The following is a 19790-nucleotide window of genomic DNA, read 5'->3' as shown; positions in this document are numbered from 1 at the left end:
TCTCTTCACTTGAACTCCTTAACCGGAATGCTCAAGATGTAAACTTCTTCTGGCAGGTTTGTTAGGCTTTGGACCCTCAACTATCTCCTTGGGTCTATAACAAGCAAAGTGAAGTGGAGAACTGAAGAAATGATCCAGAGAATCCAGCCCCCAGCTTGAAGTTTGAACTTTATAAAACTAAATTCCTGCAGCATAAGCTAGGGCCTCCAGTTTATTGGGTCTGTGCAGGTTCATTTGAATTCTCTGTTTCTTTCCTCTTGAATTTCAGCCTCTACCGATTTTGTATCCCCCAGGAGCTGTCGTTAGTAGCCATATATCCTCTTGTAAATAAACCCAACTGTCTGCTGGAAATTTCCACTCGCATACCCAGCCATCTCACCGAATGCAATGCACCTAAAATCAAATTCATCAATCTCTCCCCCAAAACTGGCTTCTTCCCAGACTCTGTTATTTCTGTCAATTGACATCATTCTCCCCGTCACCCTGGCTTAGATCCTCAGCATCATCCCTGTGCCCTCACTCTCCCTTGTCTTCTGTACCCATTCCCCAAGTCATAAAATTTTTCCACTGAGATACTGAAAGGCTTGACCCACCTGTCCCTTCTAGTTTCCAGTCTTTAATACTTCCCATGTGCCAGATATCATGCTGAACACTTGAACACTTGATAAACCTCACTTAATCCTCACGACAAGTTTAGGAAGAGGCTGATGGAATTTTCCCCATTCTGCAGATGAGAAACTTGTGGTTCAGAACTTGTAAGGTGACTGCTAGGGACTGACTGTTCACCTTCCCACAAAGCCCTATGTTGAAGCCCTGACCTCCAGTGTGTGACTACATGGAAATAGGTTCCCTGAGGAGTGATAAAGATGAAATGAGGTCGTAGAATGGGGCCTTAATCCAACAGGGTTGGTGCTCTAATAAGAAGAGGAAGAGACACCACAGCTCATGCTCATTCTCTCGCTCTCTCTCACTCTCTCCACCATGTGAGGATATAACAAGCCAAGAAGAGACTCCTCACCAGAAACCAAATTAGCCAGCACCTTGATCTTGCACTTCCCAGGCTCTACAACTGTGAGAAAACAGATTTCTGTTGTCTAAGACACCCAGCCTATGGCATTTTGTTATAAGAGGCTGTGCTGACTGAGATAGGGACCAGACCCAACCCACAGCGAGGGCACAGAGGTCAGAAATGGTCCAAAGCCAGGACCATTTCTTTTTGCAAAGCATGCCCTGAGCCACCATGCTGCACAGCCCTGGTCAGCAACCTGACTCAGGCTTTCACCACCACAGAGGGAAGCTCCATAACAGCTTCCTGGCAACCGCTTTGCTTCAAGTCCTCCTTAGCCTCCTCCAATCACCTGTATGTCAGGTTCTCTCTCCTCAAACACCACCTGGATCAGATCATTCCTCTGATCAAAAAGCTTTTAGTGGCTCTCCACTAACTACAAAGTAGGTTTAATCTCTTTAAACAGGCTTCCAAGTTCTCTCCGAGTTGGCCCTCGTCTTCTTATCCAGCCCTAGGTCCCCTCACTGCCTATCCCCAAGGCACCCAGAGGCATGAATTATTTGTCTGTGAGTTCCAATAAGGGCAAGGACTATGTTGGCCCCCTCTCTGTATGACTAGTGTCTGGCACAGAGTAAATGCTCAATAAATAGCTATCGAGCGACTGAATTGGTACATGCTATTCACCTGGCCTGGATACACTCCATGTCCTCCCATCTGCAGTCTACCCACCCATCACGACCAAGGTCAGATCTACCTCCGTGGCACCGGCCTGTCCAGCCACCCCAGCTCACCATGATCTTGCCCTTCTCCAAACCCCTCCTCAAGTATTTTCTATCCCTGTGACCCACTTGACACAGACCACTTACTAGCATGAATCAACATGATCATTCACATTCAGGAATGTTCATTTTTGCATTGTCTGCAATAGTGAAACAATGGTAACAATTTGTGGCAAAGACTGCCAGTGCCTCCTAAGATCCCTTCCATTCTTCTTTATTAAAAAAACTCTAGGGGCGCCTGGGTGGCGCAGTCGGTTGAGCGTCTGACTTCAGCCAGGTCACGATCTCGCGGTCCCTGAGTTCGAGCCCCGCGTCGGGCACTGGGCTGATGGCTCGGAGCCTGGAGCCTGTTTCCGATTCTGTGTCTCCCTCTCTCTCTGCCCCTCCCCCGTTCATGCTCTGTCTCTCTCTGTCCCAAAAATAAATAAAAAACGTTGAAAAAATATATATATATAAAAAAATAAAAAACTCTAATCCTTAGCTGGGCCTACTGCCGCCTAACTTAAAAAAGATAAAAACAAAACAAAACACACACATATCCCAGCCTCCTTTGCAACTAATTATGGCCACAGGACTGAATTTTAGTTGATCAAGAAAAGGTACACCTTCCTCTTCCATATCCTCAGTCCCACTGCCTAGAATTCAGGTGGGACTCTGGAACTCCAGCAGCCACACTGGACCGTAAGGACAAGGGCATACTAGGGGAGAAAAGAACTACATCTATCTTTCTACCTACCTATCCACTTACCTCTATATGTACCTATTTGAGAGAAAAGTAAATGGTATGTGCATTATATTTTTAAGTAAAAGGATGGATTTATGTATTACTTGCATAGCAAATGACAAAAAATTTTAATCATAAAAACACTAATTTTTTCTACTTTGTATATATGTTGCTTCCTAAATAATCTTTTAAGCTTCTCAGAAGCACAGATCAGAACTTCTGTTTTCTTTGTGTCTGCCACTCTCCCTAGCATGTAACAGATCCTAATATTTGATTGGCTAAAACCTGTCAGAATTTGTCAAACACTGACTATCTGTACAGAAACACTGAGGGTAAGTAGTGAGGGGGGGACTTAAAAAATGAATAACTTTGTATTTCATAGTCTGAAAGGCTACTCACTTCTCTAACCCTAACATCAGAGATTCTACACTCAATTAAATATTAATGTCTGACATCTTCACAGCTCCCTTCTTCCCACCTCCCACCAAATTTAATTCATGCATAAGCTAAAAATTAACTATTTTGAATTTTAAAATGAGAGGGAAATGTTGGTTATGGAGTTTAACAGCAACAGAGGCTGAACGGAGGAAAATAAAGACAAAAATGAAATGAAATGGAATTTCTTTATAACATGTGATTTGAAAGATGAAATTAACGCTCCTCCACCAATTTACCAGGTTCAAACTTATTCTTACCCTATGTACTTATGCGCCAGAGGATGAGATTTCTAAGTATCAGTACTGGAAATCCATCCATATTTTATGCCCTTCACCGGAAGACTTTGGGGCCCATCAAGAGGTAATGGGGCACAGCACAGAAGTTTATTGGAAAAACCAGCTCTTGTTTGTTTCATAATTATATACTTGACATTTGGAAACTCCTGCTTGTTACTAATCGCTTAATTAGGCGCTCCAAAGTTCATAAAAATCATAGGTTTAATTTCAACTTAAAAGATCCTTTGGTACCTCTTGCGCTGCAATCTGGTCTCACCCACTGTACACGAGATCACAGCCCTGACAAATGATCGCTGACGATAACAGACCTTGTTTAAAGGAGAGAAATCTACACACAATGATGACCTGATTTTTTTTTTTTTAATCTGTGTCCAGGGAAAGAAGGTGTGGAACAGATAAACAATAATGGCAAGAAGAAGGAAGAAGAGGAGGAGGAGGAGAGGAGAAAAAAACTCATTGTTGACGTTACATTCAGCAAATCATTAAATGAAGCTTCAATTAACGGAGATTTACATAAACAGTCTAAGTAGTGAGTGACCTTCAGGAAAATTACTACTAAGGCAAAGGCCTTTGCATATCTCTTTGGAGATGTGGGACCAGAGAAAGACCTCAGCTGCATGTCTTATTACAGGTTTCATTTAAATAACCAAGATTTTTCCTGATCTATACCTCTTAGCTAAAGCAAGTGGCATATTTGATGAATTTTGGCAGTTATAAACACACATACACACAATACCCAAAGTAATTATGTCTAGGAGTACAAACTACATTTTGTTTTCTTACGAGCAGTCATTAGAGAAAATGAGGATGACTTTAACGGTGAAAATACTTTTGATAACAAAGGGTTTTATGAAAATGCAGAATATCACTTCAAGTCAGTATTTCCCAAAATGAGTTACTAAAAACCCTGATTCATCAATATATGCTTCACACACACAAAAAAAGAGCTCTGTGGTCAAAAGAACATGAAATGCGATGCCTACTATATTCTCTCTTTGATATTTATGTTAACATATTACATTCTATAAGCATATTAAAGGCTCTAAAAAGCCATGCAATAAAGTAATCTATATAAATATAACCAAATACTTTTTCCCAAAGTAACTTATATTACTATTCCACTTTGGGAAACTATGCTCTAAATCAATAGTCTCAGGTTGGGTTTTCACTGTGCATTTATAATCCTCAACTGACGCTACTTACTATGAAGGTTAGTTACCAAATTCTCACTGTGGTTAAAGCACTAAAAAGAACAAGAGATGAAGAAAGTAGGATCTTTGATCTCCAGGAGCTTACACTCCAGTAAAAAATCTAACATACATCCCACACTAAATGCATCATGGTTCACGGTATATGCAGGCAACAGTTGCCATAGTTAACTTGCACAGGAAAGGTTTCAGATTCTGTGGAATTTCAAACTGAATTTTAAAAAATGGATTGAATTTCATTTGGGAAGAGACAGAGTTTGGAAATAACGAGGTGCAAAGATAAAGGGGCAGGAAACTCAAGGTGTTCTGTAGGATGATGACTAATTGGCTAGTGTAGAGATTTCGGGTAAGGATCCTATAGGCTAAGTGGCTGGAAAGCTCTCCAGCAATTTTAACTAGAGTTCAGATTATGAGGTGCTTGAATGCAAGGCTAAGGAAGGTGGGAGTTATTAGGTAGGCAAGATAGAATAATTGTAAAGATAATATGATTAGAGCTCTGTACAGAATGGTTTGCAAGGCTACCCTCAGTATGGGAGTGCAGCAGCCTGAGGCTTCTCATCCTCTGCTTGGATCACAGCAATGCATAATTGAAGATCTTAAACAAATCCATGTTACAAAGATTCAGAGTGGTATGTGTTTTATCAGAAATGTTCACAAGCAACCAAGAGACTAGAAAATTATGGCTTTGGAATAACACAGAAGGGCGATAAATTTCCTCTATCTTTCATAAATCCAACCTGATGGCAATACAAACGAGTAAACCTGAAATATCACCCTGGGCACTCCCACTGTCACTTGGGGTAGTAACCACGGAATAGCCCTGCAAAACTGACGAGACCAATTTCACCACTGCAACATTTATTGGTTACGAGAGGTTACCTTTATCCTTCAAAAGCCACACACTAGTAAAGATTTACATGAAGCAGAAAATTTCGTATCAGGAATCTGTGTGTTAAAAACAAACAGACAAACTGGCAACTTCATATACTTAAAAATGAAAACAGAAAACACACAATTTTATGTTTAAAACCCAATGACTGCTTGCTTTAGAAAAACAGTTTTACTACCACGACTGCCTTCACATCTAGTGGTACAGTTTAGGTAACCAGGAATCTATAATGGTGTTTGCTAGGAGGGTGAAATAGGTTGAAATGAGACATGGAAAAAAATTTTTATTTATAATTATAATAAAACACAAGTGGCAAGTTTCCCCAATACCCAGGATGGCTCTCCTCATACAGGAGGCTTTTCACTGGGATTTATGCAGCACTCTATGGAATTTCAAAACAACTGACCACTGAATATGTCTGAAGTCTGACTAATTAGAATGGTTGGTATAAATAGGAAGCTTGAGTTCACTTACATTACTAAGTAATTAAACATCACTCTTTTTTTAGTCCTTTTTGCTAAAAATCTTCCTACAATGAATTAATACATATTCCTGCTTGTTTAGTGCATTATTGAGATTAGTCATTTCCAAACTCCAAACTGGCACCAGACTGGCTATATCCAAATCACCTGGAGAGCTTCTGAAAAATGTAGATTCCTGGCCTGCTTCCACCCCCACACCCCACTCTCACTCTGATTCTGTGTAGGTCTAAATGAAGTTCCAGAGATATTCTTTAATGACTCAGGTTTGTGAAACCTCTAATCTAGATGATAATCAGATGTTTCTTAGATGTTTCACAATATCAGAAGGGCCATGAAATCTCAAGATTTTATGTCACTACTGTGACAAGGACCATGCTAGGTAGATACCAAACCCTTTTCCCTTTTATTCCTGGGCACAGAGCTGGACTACATTTCCCAGCCTCCCTTGCAGTTGGGTGGGGTCATATGACTAAGTCTCAGCCGTTGGAATGTGGACAGATGGACTGTGTACCACTTCTAATCCTGACACGCCCCGCCCCCCAATCTTCCCAGAGAATCTTCCAGTTTAGCTGCCTTCCTTTGCTTGACAATCAGGATCCTTAGATTCAGTTAAAAAACGGTGAGATTGTAGAGGAATATCAGAGCCACAAGAAAGAAAGAGTCCAGGTAACTGAATTTAAGATGCGGGGACCCTTTGTTGCTGCCATTAGTTTACCCTTACAAGTACAAAACCCTTAACATTTTTACAGCCTTGGTTGTTGATTAAACATTTTGAAACCATAAAGAGATATACTTACATTCCAACATCTTACTAGGCATACTTAGACGTTAGGCATAACATCTAAAAGGCACAGAACCATAGGAAATATTTAACATTCAAAATAAAATCTGATATGAGCTTGTTTTTCTGTTGTTTTCTTCTTTCTAAAAGTGGAGTACAAAAAAAAATCTGGTTAATTGAGAGTTCCAGGTAATGAGATTTCAATTTAATAAGGTTTTATAACAGTTACAGGAATAAAAACAAAATATAGCAACTAATAAATCTGAATTCTCAAAGACCAAAAGAACACAAAATAAAAGGCTGTGAAATTTCAAGACTTAATAGAATCACACAACCAGAGGAGTATTCAAAAGGTCATGATATTTATTTACTTTTGAAAAAATCTGTAGGAAGAAATCCTACCACTGAGCTCATCATTGTCATCACCTTGGAGGTGGTTTTACAATATAATGTTGAGAGGACAAGGTTAGGAGTTAGAGGTGGGTCTACATCCCAGCTCTTCTGCTTAGTACTTGAAAAACCTGAATAATCCAAGGCTCCCTCTCCCCATTTGCACAGCGGTGATATTACCTACTTCATGGGTTGCTATGAAATTAAAATGGGCTTTCAGGCAATATATGGCACACCGTAAATATTTAATGCTTGCTTAATATAGTATTACTATAGTATTAACATCACACTAGATTATAGTTGCCCCCATTACTACTGCTGCTGCCTCCCTCCAGCCACCTCTCCTGCAACAGATCTTAGTTGCAAGGTTTTTTGGTGGGTTTTTTTGTTTTGTTTTGTTTTGTTTTGTTTTGTTTTTGAACAACCAGTTATTGTCTTCATGCATAAGGAAGATCAGGAGCCACAGCTTGCTAATTCTTATCCCAAAAGAAAGATGAGGCTGATGGTAGCTATGCCTGGAATTCTGTATGGGTAAACACTGTTCTTGTCAAACTACCACTAGTGTGCTAATATCTGCACTTCTCAATCCTTTTTCTGCCAACCATGAAGACCAGTAAGTCCTGAGCAAGGATCATTGGTGCCTGACGCTTCTCTAAAAATGGCAAAACTCTGCCGATTCTTGGAGACAAGGGGAGGGCTGCCTGTCATGGTCATCCAATCTCAGCAAGCCTGAGCTGCAGGGGCCCTTCTTCTCACAGCCCACCTCACAAGTGCAAGTCCACAAGAGGGAGCACAGATCATTTGATGGAATGCACCCTCCTCTCTCTCCACCTGGACTGCCCGAGGCAGCAGGGAGAGCCTGCCCCCGCATTGCTTTTGATAAGCTAGTGAGGAGACCCTCAGTTTTCTAAGTTTTAGTTTGAAAATTGAATTCAGGAACTTGTCAACTCTGACAGCAGAGCTTTAACGTTCAGTTCAAAAACCATCTGCTTGTACTTTATAAAACCCAGCTTCTGACTTCAGAGCAGTAGGATTTTTCAAAATCTTCACTTCGTCGGGAATGAAAACTTCAGTTTTCCTTCCTTCCAATTAAACTTGGGTTCTTTATGAAAGCCATTACATTTTTCTCCCTCTTCCTACCTAATTCTTCCCCCCAAACCACCTCTTTGAGCTCACAGAACTCAGTCTTACATTTCAAAAAGCAAAGCTGAGACTTTTGGGGAATGTGGACCCTCCTCATCAGCAAAGGCTGAGAACAAAAATAGATAATACACCCGGGATTAATCGCCAATCAACATGTTCAACTGACAGGATTTATGACACTTGAGGTTTTAAAAATAATAACAAGCAAAGCCTGTGGGAGAAACCACTCCATACCTTGAAGTTACAAAAGTCACACCTGGCAGCAGAGACCTCCATCAAAGGCTATGTATTGAGAGGTAAAATTACTGGGACTCAAAGGGATAGGTCAGAACCCTACACAGGGCAGGAAACCAAAGGTAAAACCACGATCCAATGACAGATGGCAAAGTCCTGTCAATTCCAGGGAAATTACACGGTGAAATTCATTTCTGACATTTCATTCACACAAGAATAACAGGACCCTGAAGTTAAACAATGACATTCTGAAAGGAAACACCTCCGCAGATGACGCTTCTTGCATAGTTCAGCCTTCAGGGCATACACCCAAACCAGAATTTCATACGGTTCAGGCGTGTGTGGGAGGAGGTGAGGGGGGATGGAAATGCAGAGAGAGCAGAGAAATGAGGAAGAGGGGGAAGACAGCCAACACCTAAGCAAAGGGAGGATACAGTGACAATTCATTTCTACTCCCTCCCAAAGGACCTGAACCTTCACTCTATAGATTTTTTTTAAGTGACATTTGAAAGGTGCTGCAATCATCCATTCATTTGGGTTCTGTATGGCCTTTAAATGTAATATTTCAACTGAGAGTTCAAGCTGCTGGGGAGTTGAGATGTTTTCATGAAAAGTAACCAAGCCAGACAGTTCCTATTGTCAAGAAGATCCTGTTGAAGGGGAGAAGAACTAAAATTAGCCACTTTGGCTAATTTTATTACTCAGGCCCAGGGGCACAGGTTTCCAGACTGTTTCACTCTTCCTACCAGGAAGGTATTGAAGGAAGCAGTCCTTAGATACTGGAGAAATCCAGTATGTGCTTCCACACGTGGTTCGGAGACGCAGGGGAGGGGGGAATTGTATCTCAGAGCTGTTTCCATTTACCAACACAGGAAACAAAGTTAAATGCTTTTTAGTGACTGGCAACTCAAGAAAAACAGAGCCCTTTTATTTTTTTTTTTTAGGTTTTTATTGAAATTCCAAAGGCAGGATAGATGATATTCTAAATTCTACTTGCTAATTTCTGTCTTATTGTCATCCATTTGAATGATGATCATTATTACTTTCAGTAAGATTTATTTTAAATTTATTTTCAAATGGCTTCAACAATGATTTTAATTAAATATTACTAACATATACTGTCTTAGAAATCAATTCTTAAAGTATAAAAAGCAACAGAAAGGATTCCTCATCTTACAGAATAACACATGCACGTGCACGCACACACACACCCCTCCAAACAGTTCACTTTTGTTTTCCTCTGCTTTAGAGAATAAACACAATTGCTTGCAATTCCAGTCATACTGAGTGGCCCGTGTGCCCTCCCTTTACCCCAGCATATGCATAACTGTTTCAAAAAGGTGATTACACACACATCTTTCTTCCCACTGAAGCAGCAGATTGGGGAGACTGAGTTTCCCCCGTGTGTCTCAGAAACACAAAACAGGACATTTAATTTGTTTAAGTTTCCAGAGCAATTTACCGGAGACAAAAATAAAATACCATGGCATTTTGCTGGCATCTTAAAAAAAGAAACTCTCTCTGAGAAGTACAATGAACCTCATGAGATCTCCAACATGAGTCGTCTATTTGTATGCGCACATATTTTTATAATTTTGTTCACTGAAGAACAGATTAACATATTCCAACCCATGCACATAGTGAAAGAGGAACTTCCAAGAAAACAGATCTTTTACGGGGTAGCCTTGAAGGTTACCAACAGCTACACAGGCCCAGGCAGCCATCCACACTGGCCTATCCCAGCCTCTGCAATCAAGAGACTCTGTTCCCTGGATCGCCTTAAATTGAAAACATTTGTTCCTATTTAATGGCATACAGCACCATACCAGCATCAGCCCTGAGTTTTAAAATCTTTGAAGAAAACTCCTATGCCTGTGATTAAGGTACGGCCATCTATGCTTTCGTTATTTTAAATGAAGCTTGAAATGAGAAGAATGATTTTTCTAAAAAGAAATCATTCATCTGCAGCTCATGGTTTCTACACTGCATATGGTACCCAAGGAGGTCAAAGGCAGTCATCGTTTTAAAAATACTAGGTCTCTACTCTTTGTATTTGCACTGATCTGCTGCCATAGATGCCCTGCTGTCTTGGAAAACTTTCTCTGCTTGGGCGTGAGTTCTCAAGCTCTTTGTTGGCATGCTGATTCTCCTTACCATTGCAATGATAGGTCAGCACAAAACCCCTCAAATGTATGGGGTTCTATGTTCCACAGCTTCTGCTTGCTCTAACTTGACCCCCAACTACCACATAGCTATTTAATAACCCTAAGGAGGATTTGTAAGGCACCATCTAGTTAAGAGGTATCACTTGACAACACACGTATCTAAACAACTGTCAGCCCTTCCACATCAGTTCAGAGTTCTTTAATTGCAAACAATGGAAAATGACTCAGGCTAATTGAAGCAGAGAAACGCTGTATCAAAAGAGTATAGGAGTCCCAGAGTAGATGTCCCAGAGGAGATGTAGCACAGAAAAAAGTAGAAGGCTAGAAAGGCTTGAAGTCTAGCGAACAAGAACAACTGGATAGTCTTAACTGGGAACTGCTACTGGAATGAATGAGTCCTGTAGTCAATACCCTCGTCATGAGGGTGTTGCTTAGACCACATCGCTGATTTTCCAGAGTCTCAAAAGGTCAATTCCACTTGGCTTATATCAAGGTTTCTCAACCTCTGCATAACTGACATTTTGGACCAATAATTCTTTGTTGTAGAGGAACTGTCCTGTGCTTTGTAGAATACCTGGCAGCATCTCTGGCCTCTACACACTAGATGCCAGTAACATTAACCTCTAGTTGTAACGACAAGTTCTCCAGACATTGCCAAATGCCCCCCCCCCCAACCCTGGAGGCAAAATCATCCCCAGCTGAGAAATGGCTTAGACTGAGTCACAAAACTGTCCATCGATGACTTAGGAAAGGCCACTCCCTTGATGTAAAATAAAATCCCAGAAGACAAAGGCAAGGTAGGTAAGTCTCCCAAAAGGAAGTCAGGATACTATTCCCCAAAGATGAGAGAATTAATGCTCGCAGTCCATTTCAACACCGGTACGCAGAAAGTTGAAGAAGATTGTTTTCTAGCCCATGTATTCAGAGAACAAGAAAAAGAAGGTGGAATTTAATACAATTCCAAAAACAGACTGTAGGAAAAGCAGTCCATCAGAATGGTGCACTAGTCCCTCACAATGCTGTGCATTCATTTCCTGCAAAAGCACAATCCGAGTAAAGTGGGTGTTCTCATTTTCATTGAAATGCTCCATGTTTCCCTATCTGTTTTTAAATCCTGCCAGATCTTTTTCCAACTCTTGGTATCTATGGACTTGTGGTAATTGACATGGCTAATTTAAGGGAAACTGATTCCAAATCCCAGAAAACACCCAACGCATCTCTGTATTAATTAGTCAGTTAACTCTGTTGGTTCCAACATGGTGCTAATGAGACCAAAGACATGAATCCAATCCTCATGCCATATGGGCTTGTTCCACAGCCAGCCCGGAGCCCCACTCCAACCAGCCAACTGATAGATAGATGTATATGGCTGCTGGCAGGAAGGGGGGAAGGAGAGAGGATGGAGGTGTCCAGACAAATCCATCTCCACTGCTAGCACACCCCGTGTGGCACATTCTCCCAGAAAAGGGGAGAGAATCCTCATGGAATCCAGAGCACAGCACATCCATCACGATGCCTCTTTCCTAACACTCCCACGTGTAATGCCGCGCCTTTTCCTCTCCCCTTTCCGGCTCGTACCTACTCATATTAAGTTCCTTTGCTGCTTCTTCTCCCTCCTGTTCATTACCATTTCTTAAAGATTGGAGTGCAGAACTTCATCTCCAATTTGCACTGACTCTAAATTCCCTGATCCTACCATCAGCAGCAAGTCTGGGCTTGTCTCTTCTTCCATTATTATTTCTGACAGCCCCAAAGAAATCACTTAATATTCATTTCAGCCTCCTTTTTCAGACAGTCTTAAAAATCAATTTCAAAATTTTTCTTCTTGATCCTGTCATTTAGCACTGAAATGGCCCAAACTGATTACTTGGGGAGCATTAGCGTTTCTCCCTTCTTCCCCCTTCATGTCAGACTCTGTGAGTCTGTTCTGGTATAATTTGGTTTGGATTTTAGTTCAGGGTGGTTGTTTTTCACCGAGAAACATGATTTTTTTAAGCTACATTTGTAGAACAATTATCCTTATTAAAAAAAACAAAAAACAAAACAACAACAACAACAACAACAACAACAACAAAACAGCACTAAAGAATAGGCCAAACCCTTCGGCTAGGAGAAAAATCAGATTCAATGGGTGAAGAAAGAAAAAGAGAAGTCTTGAAATTCAATTACTCTAAACCTCCAAGAGTGCCATGTGAAAGCCTCTACTTTCCAAACAGTAAATTAGCAACAGTAACATCATCTTATTTATTAATAAAAAGGAGAAGTTCAAATAGCCATTCATGATAAGACGCTGAAAGCTGCAAGGAAGCCAAGAATGGGAAGAAAAAGGTCTGAAAGGGAAAAAAAGGGAAGGGCAGCTTTTATAAAGAAGAAAAAAGTTCTTTGTCTTTGCTGCCATTCTGTGAATAGTCTAGAGAATTCAGTCCATTATTACTGTCGCTGCCCTTCTTCCTTGCCATTGTTTTGCTTTTTCAGGTTGTCTTTAATTCTCCAAGTAACATTATTAGAGAAATGGAGAGGTCGAAAACCACCAGGAGGACCAGGGTGTGTGTGTGTGGGGGGGGGGGGGGTTGGGAACAGAACTCAATGAAACGTGTCCAGAGCATTTTATCCCTTAGCCTGTGTTTTCTCTTCTTAGCAAGCAGAGGACGGTTTTAAAAGTAAGAAATGCTGCAGACATGACATTAAAAAAAGCCCTGGACCATGCAAAACAGTCCTCCAGCTTGATAACCGTGACCAGTCTTTGCTCTTAAGAATCACTCTGCTATATTTGTAATTTCACCAGCTTGTTATTTATATTGTCACAGTATCTTCACAGACATCCCCCTACCACGACTCTCACTTGAGAAAGGAAATATCTGCTAAAACGATGAGGGAACAAAAGCCATCGGCATGAACTGCAAGAGAGAAAACAATTGGATTTTTCTTATAGGATCAAAGAATCAAAAATCATTCTTTCTGGGACTGTGGAACATCAAACATTGGGACTTAAAAAGTGTCACCTCAGGAATTAACAAACAACAGAATGTGCACCCAGCCCCAAACCATTTTCTGAGACTGAAGACAAATTGTAGGAACCCGTCCACATCACGGCAAATGTAATCACACAGACTTTGAAAGGGCACAGTGTGTCTGGTGATGAGAGCACCCTCTATCTTTTCTGCCTACCAAACATGCGACCCTTCTATGTATACCAAGTGTCCTTCTAGCGCCACCAGGAGGCCACTTACACTGTGCCATGGTACTGTCCTGGCTTTTAGGCGCTGATTGCATGACGTCAGCCCATGACTCCAATGGACTGAAAAATCACCTCACATAACCAAGGGATAGTGACAGTACTACTGGCTGAATGTTTACTGAGCCCAGTAATGCATCTCACTTCCCCTGCAACACTGCCGCTGACTAGGAATTCACTCATCTACATGGATGTGCAGTTAGCCAGGGGATACTTTGATGAGAAGGGGAAAATGAGAACTGTTAGATTACTGACCTTTTTTTTTTTTTTAAATAAATGACTCATCTTTGAAGACTGTGAAGGTCGCTGCGAGAAGAAAAATTTTAATAGAGATCCCGAACTAAGGCATACAATAAGAACAGATGAGTTCTGCAATCACACCCAGAATTCTTCTGAAAGTTCTGACAGACGTCAAGCAAAGCCAACAGAAGAACATCCACACTTTCAAAATTAGGTTATGATTCACTTTACCAAGGGCCCATTTATTTCACGAAGGGATTGACTTCTAAATTCTTACAAATAACATTAGCTCTTTAAATGCATTTCTAATTGCATTAGAATTATAAATATTTCAAACTAGTCTCAACTGTCAGAAACAGAAAATCTGAACTACTCATGCAATTAACACATATCTGTAGGCTAACAGGACTAGAAATGGGACCCTGTGTGAGAATGACACACCCTTAATCTAACGATGCCACGCTCTCAGTTTATCGGTCTTCATCTCTCATTTCCTTACACAATGCTTCGGCATTTACAAACTGTCTTTGATTCTAACAAAACAAGTGTAATGTAAACCCAACGCAGAATCAAATAGCATTTTCACTGGCAGGTGACCATTAGATGTCACCTAACAAAACCTCCCTCTAAGGTTCAAGGTCCCACAAGCACATGCCTGATAGGCTCACTTAAACACAACCGCTGACAGGAAATGGCTACTTTTCAAGTCTCTTATACTTCATTCAACATCAATGGCACAGGATCTCATACAGAACAGTTAACATTTACAGACGACTATGTGATATTCTATGATATATGAATGGGGGGACAGTTAAGAGGAAAACATTTTTATTATAGTCACCTCTGTTCTGCTGAGATGGTTTCCTGATTCTTCCATTTCAAGTATTCTACGTAACTTCACCTTTTGGATCCTTTCCACCATACCATCCTCAGATTACCTAAGAATGCCATTCTTCATATAAATGCAGTCATATGATATGCATTATTTTGTGTCTGACTTCCTTTCAACATAATGTTTTGAGATCCAACCATGTTGTTTCATTTATCAGTAGTTCTGTTTTTAAGCTAATAGTCCATTGTGTAAGTATATTAGAGTATGTTGTTTTCTGTTAATGAGCATCTGACTTGTTTCCAGTTTTTGGCTATCATTAATAAAAATGCTCTACACATTTTTGTTCATAAAAAAAAAAGAGAGGGAAGGGGTAGCCACCTGGAGCTCCCACTTCGGCTCCTCAGCTGTACCATCAAAGGATACAAAAATGCTGATTCGAAGGGGCACATGCACCCCAAGTTTATAAAAGCACTATCAACAACAGCCAAAGTATGGAAAGAGCCCAAATGCCCACTGATTGGTGAATGGATAAAGAAGAGGTAGTGTATATACACAACGGAATATTACTCAGCAATCAAAAAGAATGAAATCTTGCCATTTGCAACAACATGGATGGAACCAGAGGATATTATGCTAAGTGAAATAAGTCAGTCAGAGAAAGACAAATACCTTATGATTTCACTCATATGTAGAATTTAAGCAACAAAACAGATGAACATAGGGGAGGGGAAGGAAAAATCAAATAAGATACAAACAGAGAGGGAGGCAAACTAAAAGAGACTCTTAAATACAGAGAACAAACTGAGGGTTGCTGGAGGGGAGGTCATTGGGGGATGGGCTAAATGGATGATGGCATTAAGGAGGGCACTTGTTGGGATGAGCACTGGATGTTATATGCAAGCAATGAATCACTAAATCCTATTCCTGAAACCGTTATTACACTGTATGTTAACTAACTTGGATTTAAATAAAATTTTTAAAACGAATGGAAGCATCAAAAATCCCAAATACGATAAATTCTTGAAAATCACCTATCAGATAACAGTAGCACATCCACTGACCTAAGGAAACACTGAGAGTGCCTTAAACCTCATGGAGAAAGAGCTCTCTGAATTTCACAAACGTCCTCAACTTTTAAGTCTGGCATTCTCTAACCTGAGAGCGGATCCCGGTCAACAATTCTGCAGGCTAACAATTAATTGATAACTCTTTGGGGAAAGCCTTTGTGGTCAAACGTTAGACTAGTTACTATGATGGAATAGAAAAAAAAATCTATCAGACGTGGTTCTTCACCATCTCCTCTCTCACTGGGGAGACAAAACTAACACACAAGGCTGAGGAATAAATCCTTAAACTAACCTTTGGTTTTTTTAATTGAAATAGAAGAGGGATAATGCATGGATTTGCTAATAATACTTCTGTGCTGTACATATTGGCCTTGAATGGCTCGTCCGTGGCTTAATCTGACTTCAGGGACATTTCATCAAGGCCTCTCTGGACTCTTCCACATGTTCAGCTGATACCACTTCCCAAGCACGGTGTCTTACAGAACACACTGTTGGGTGGCTGCTCTCTTTCCCATTTTATACAGAGCAAACATGGAAGTTAAACACTTTCAACACCTATCCTGTATTAGTTTCCAAAATTTTCCATGCCAACATGGAAATAAGCTTCCAAAAACCTAAAAAGCATCTTCATATAAATAGATGTCAAGCAGTTTTAAATACTTACAGTCCCTCTCACACTCTTTTGCCAGTTTACTTATGTGTAATGTTAACAAGGGGAAGAAAAAAACAGGAAAGGAAACAGGAAACGCAGCTCAAAGCGAGCTGCAAGTGAAAGCTTGAAAGAAAACATAGGAAAGACATACAGCAGTCCCCTCCCCATCATACCTATGATCGGCACAGTAAGAGATGAACAGCAACAACTAATAAAGTAAAACAATTATCACAATATACTGTAATGACAGTTAGAGGTCTCCCTCTCTCACACATACAAAATACTTTATTGTCCTGCACTGTACTCACGCTTCTTCCTCTTGTGATGATGTGAGATGATAAAATGCCTACGTGATGAGATGAAGTGAGGTGAATGACGTAAGCGCTGCGATTTAGCACTAGGCTCCCGCTGACCTTCTGACATTTCATCAGAAGGAGCATCATCTGCCTCAGGACACAGCTGACCGCAGGTAACTGAAACTGCAGAAAGGAAAAACGTGGATAAGGGGGAACTACTGCATGTAAATCATTTGCATGAACCCTCAATTTTCCCTCTTAAGCTTCCCAGGATTCCATTTCACACTAAACACAGCAGAGACAGCTGAGACAAAGGGGGGGGGGGGGAGAATGAATCACTTAATGTACATTCTAGAAGAATATAACCCTATTCTTTTCTGAGAGAATTCATGTCAACTTCCCCTCCTCTGCAGATGAATAAAAGCATTTTTAAATAAAAAGTTGCCATAAATTTTGATGTTGCAAATAAATCCTCCAGATGTTTTGTGTAGTTTCAGAAGTAAAAAGCTTCCAAAGCATTTACTCTGAACATAATAGCGGACTCTACAAGAATACATCGGGCACTAAACCCAAAATGGTATTATATGAAACATACAGCATATTTCACAGTTTTTTTTAAGGAGACTTGGGACATTGAGAGCAATCTCTTGGGAATACAAAGTTAGGCTACAGCAAATAAACTTTTTGGTATTTAAAAAAATTAAATGCTTAAATGCCTGGATCTGTTTAGAGTTATTACTTAAAACCGGAAAGAATTAAGAGATTTTTAAGTCGGGGGGGGGCAAATTAATGTTGGTTTTAATTCTTCACTTTATAAGCACCTATTTATAAATGTTAAATAATTGCTGAAAATAATAGAATACCATAACATCTAAATGAACATTAAAATGTATTAGGTAAAAATATTTTGCATTTGGGTTCCAGAAACCACAATTACAGACTAAAGACTCCCTTACTTGACACAGAAAAAGGAATTTGAAAAGAAAAAAAAAGAAAGAAAAAGAAAAAAAAAAAATTTTGAGACAGCTGTGCCCTCTGGAGGTGGCACTTGGGAATTGAATAAATCGTCCCTAAATCGGTAACAATGACTTTCCTAAAGAATTGAACAAGCACTTGCAAATGCAAAGAAGGCTTAGAAGGTTTCATCCATGTTCCTTTCTTTGTGTCAAACCAGTTTTCAATGAATATTAATTTAGAATTTCAATTTAGAAATGTTCAAATGGGCACAAAACATTTTGGTAGAAGGGATTAAAAGCTTGTGTTCGATATCTGGAATACAATGATTAGGAACATGCTGAATATTACAAAAAGAAAGAACGGTAGTTCCAAGCCAAATATCCTGAAACCTCTTTTGGTGAACTGCCTGAAAGCAGACAGCCTACACTCTTCAAACCATATTTCCCAACACTCTGGGACAGAACCAAATCATCCAGACTAGCCAATGCATAGCCTATCTTCTCAGACTAATTCACCACCTCTCCTTCACTTTTCTTTTGACCTGTCTTTTTATAGTTCATTATTAATAAATGGAGCTATATTTCCCCATCTAGGGAATATATTGTTCCAGTGGGAGAGGAAATAACGTATTTCCTGTTGGGAGTTTTAGAAATAGAAATTAATAAAGTTGGCTTAGTGTGTGTGGAATTTCAATAGGATTGAAACATATATATATCTATGTATATGTATACATATATATCTATATATGTATATATCTATGTATATATATATATATATATATATATATACACACATATAGATATACACACACACACACACACATAAAGAATGTAATTATGGGTGGGTGGGGGGAGTCAAAAACAAAGCCACTCAGTAGTACTTAACATGAAAACCAGAAAAAAGCCACTACTTCTAAAGATGAGAATTAAGACGTCTCGATGGCAAAATCTGCCTTGGATGTGGGTGAGTGTTGTGTCTTTCTGAAAAAGTGGTGGGAAAGAAATGAGAGAGCGACTGAGTAAGACTGATGCGCGGGGAAGGGAGAGAATTTAGCTACTATCTATAGGGAGTGGAGGAGAATCTACCCAAGTATCAGCGGGATGTGATTCTCTTCAGCAAACCCTGGTGCCGTCTGAGTGCGTGGCCTTTGGACTGCCACGTGGAACTGGAACCGAAGGTTCGAGAAGAAGGAAGCAGAGAAGGTCTTTCTGGCTTCCGGTGAATCCGGGCCACACTTGCATCTCCGGTCCTGGCCCTCTGTCCAAAGGCAACTTCACTCTCAAACCCCACTTCCTTCCTCCTCCCCAGGGAGAAGAGAAGGGCCCGAGTTACTAGAACCTGGCTCTCAAGCCAGCTTCCACTTGTTTGTGGTTCCAACCTACCGGCGCAATTCTTAACTCAAGTTCTCCTGCCCCTTGGCCAGCCCCTTCTCAAAGTGCGCCTCCTCCCCCGACGCGCACTCCTTAAAGAGGCCCCGGACAGTGCCCCTGAAACTCACGGCGCTATCCAGGTCCCACTGCCGGGTGCGCGCGCGGCAACCCCAACTATGAAGCTACCACGTGAGGACGGCGGAGAGTCGGGGCCTGCGCGCGCACGCCGCGCGTGGCTTCCCGCCTCCCTCGTCCGCGCACCTGCCCGTCCGCCCGTGGGCCGCAGCGCCACCGGAGCGCCGACAGAGGGCGCCCGAGGCCGGTCTCGCCGCCCCAAGCCAAGGCCGGGCAAGCAGCCTGCCTGGACCAATGCGGAGTGCCCCTGTGGAGCCAGGGAGATGGCAGCGTCAGCTAAGGAGTAAGGGACACTGGGCTTCGGCATAGGGGACGAGTTTCTGAACTTATCTGAACCTCAGACTCCTCATCCAAGATATTAACACGAATATCTAAGCCGTGGTTGTCAGTTATGACCATATATGCATTCGTTGTTCATTTTGGTCACTCACAGCAAGTATCTTTGAGATCCCTGCTATTTTCCAAGCGCTG

At 40.9% G+C, this 19790-nt stretch overlaps 1 long non-coding RNA gene across 1 annotated transcript; it reads right to left on the bottom strand.

The window, feature by feature from the left end:
* Nucleotides 1–2166: 2166 nt before the first annotated feature.
* On the bottom strand, nt 2167–19357 carry LOC123386692. Its single transcript, XR_006600986.1, has 3 exons — nt 19197–19357; nt 16870–17040; nt 2167–6746 (listed from the first exon to the last, which is right to left on the bottom strand). It is a non-coding gene; the product is annotated as an uncharacterized LOC123386692 (long non-coding RNA).
* Between the last annotated feature and the right edge of the window lie 433 nt (nt 19358–19790).

Source organism: Felis catus, chromosome B4 (genome assembly GCF_018350175.1).
Source record: "Felis catus isolate Fca126 chromosome B4, F.catus_Fca126_mat1.0, whole genome shotgun sequence".
Classification (NCBI taxonomy): domain Eukaryota; kingdom Metazoa; phylum Chordata; class Mammalia; order Carnivora; family Felidae; genus Felis; species Felis catus.
Note: the sequence above shows the minus strand (reverse complement) of the source record. Positions and strands in the feature narration are given on the sequence as shown.